Source organism: Babylonia areolata, chromosome 19 (assembly GCF_041734735.1).
Source record: "Babylonia areolata isolate BAREFJ2019XMU chromosome 19, ASM4173473v1, whole genome shotgun sequence".
In the NCBI taxonomy this organism is placed as follows: Eukaryota; Metazoa; Mollusca; class Gastropoda; order Neogastropoda; family Buccinidae; genus Babylonia; species Babylonia areolata.
In genome coordinates, this window is record NC_134894.1 from 37939722 (window position 1) to 37942221 (window position 2500).

The 2500-nt window shown below is 43.4% G+C and overlaps 1 protein-coding gene across 4 annotated transcripts in view; it reads left to right on the forward strand.

Annotated features, from left to right (window-relative positions):
• Window positions 1–2500, forward strand: part of LOC143293675 (aquaporin-11-like) — a 23179-nt gene that overhangs the window by 2217 nt on the left and 18462 nt on the right. The window lies entirely within an intron of this gene.

Below are 2500 nucleotides of genomic sequence, written 5' to 3' on the forward strand. Positions count from 1 at the left end.
TTACTCGGAATATGCGTGCATGCACTCTGTGTGTGTGTGTGTGTGTGTGTGTGTGTGTGTGTGTGTGTGTGTGTGTGTGTCTGTGAATGAGGACTGTGTGTGTGAGCGCGCGCGTGCGAGCACGGTTCGGTTGTCCGCTCGCAGTGTGATTGTTCTTGTCAATTGAGGCCGCAAGGGAACGAAGTAAATGGGAATGAACGAAGAAAGGAGTGGATTGACGAACAAAAAACAAACAAACATACAAACATACACAAAAAAAACAGTTACAGTGAGAATTACTTCATCCACCATCTGTGTGTGTGTGTGTGTGTGTGTGTGTGTGTGTGTGTGTGTGTGTGTGTGTGTGTGTGCCACCCCGCTCTCTTTCTCCCCTGCTTCCCCCCACTTCTACCCTTCTATTTCTCTCTCTCTCTCTCTCTCTCTCTCTCTCTCTCTCTCTCTCTCTCTCCACTGTTCTATATTATTCAGGTCCAAGCAAAATGTAAGTGCATTTAAACACTGTTATCAATGATAATGTTGGGAGTCTGATGACCAATGACTGAACATTAAACCGGCAGTGAGAATGACTTCATCCACCATCTCTCTCTGTCGCTCTCTCTCTCTCTCTGTCTCTCTCTCTCTGTGCCACCCCGTTCTCTCTCTCTCCCCCTTCTTTCTCCCCTTTCCCTCCAACTTCTACCTTTCTATTTCTCTGCCACTCTCTCTTACCCACTCTCTCTCTCACACACTCACTCACTCTCTCACTCACTCACTCTCTCACTCCACTGTTCTATATTATTCAGAGTCCAAGCAAAATGTTAGTGCATTTAAACACTGTTATCAAGGATAATGTTGGGAGTCTGATGACTTATGAACATTAAACCCGTCTCAGTGGAGTCTGGAGTCTCTCTCTCTCTCCCATTCGCCATTCGCTCGCTCGCTCTCTATCTATCTCTGTCTCCCTCTACCACCCTCTCCCTCAATCTCTCTCTCTCTCTCTCTCTGTGTCTCAGTCTCTCCGACACTGTGTTGGTGGGGTTTTCCCAGGCATTCCACCGCGGCCGCCGCCACTACAGTCTCCATCTCACCAGCCCTGAGAGGTGTTCTAAACCGCAAGAGGTTGTCTTTGTTTTCGTGCAAGAGAAAAAAAAAAAAAAAAAAAGAAGAAAAGATAAAAAAAAAAAAGAAAAAAAAGTTTGAGTTATGGTGTAGTATTTGTGTTAAAAGGTCAAGGGTGTCAGTGTCTGTATATGTATATATATATATATATATATATATATATATAGAGAGAGAGAGAGAGAGAGAGAGAGAGAGAGCATGTGTGTGTGTGTGTGTGTGTGTGTGTGTGTGTGTGTGTGGCCTCCCTACCATCCTACATTTTCGATACAGTAGACCTTATTTTTACTCGTAATATATGTATATGCACATGCGTGTGTGTGTGTGTGTGTGTGGTTTCCCAACAAGCTTATATTTTCGTAATGATGTATATCCGGGTTGATCTAGTATATCTGAATTCTCGCCCTCCTATAAATAGGTATGTTATGTTTCTCTCTCACACACACACACACACACACACACACACACACACACACACACACACACACACACACACACACACACCAGAAGCCATGGAACAATAAAACACACGCACGTCCACTGCACTTTGTGTTTTTACGAGACTGACTGATAAATGAGAAAGAAGAGGAAGGACGGAAACTCCGGGGGTTCCAGTCAAGGGAGACAATCATTAATTGGCAGATGTCTGACCTGTATCCTGCTAGACACATGATATACAAACCCAATGTACTGCCTAGTTCTGTCTGAAGGCGTCTGTGTCTTGTCTATCTTTAATGATTTGATCTTTTCAATGATAGTCTGTCGTGTCAGTCGTGCTTAATTAGGTAAATGTACATGCTTTCATTTATGCCTTTTATTTTCATATGTAATTGTGTGTGTGTGTGTGTGTGTGTGTGTGTGTGTGTGGTGTGTGTGTGTTTTGCCTTTGCTTTTTCTTTTCTTTTTTTTTTTTTTTTTTTTTTTTTTTTTTTCCTTTTCCCCCTTTTTCTTCTAAAAAAAGCAGCTGTGCTTTCTCCACTACCCTCGTGAAATAAAAATTCGTTTCGTTTCGTTTCGTTTCGTTTCTCTCTGTCTCTCTATGTCACTCTGTCTGTCTGCCTCTCTCTATTTGTCTCGGTCTCTCTGTCTGCCTCTGTCTCTCCGTCTCTGTGTCTCTCAGTCTTTCTGTCTCTGTTTCTCTCTGTCTCTGTTTCTCCCCCTTTCTGCCCCCCCCCCCCCGCTCTCTCTCTCTCTCTCTCTCTCTCTCTCTCTCTCTCTCTCTCTCTCTCTCTGTCCAACTGTTCGTTCTTTAGGTGAATGTCTTTAAACTTTTAGTGATATTGGATGTTTGTGTGTGGTATGTTATGTTGTTGTTGTTGTGGTGGTGGTGGTGGTGGTGTGTGTGTGTGTGTGTGTGTGTGGTTTTTAGCGATGACTGTTTGATTTTTCTTTGCAAGAGTGTTAA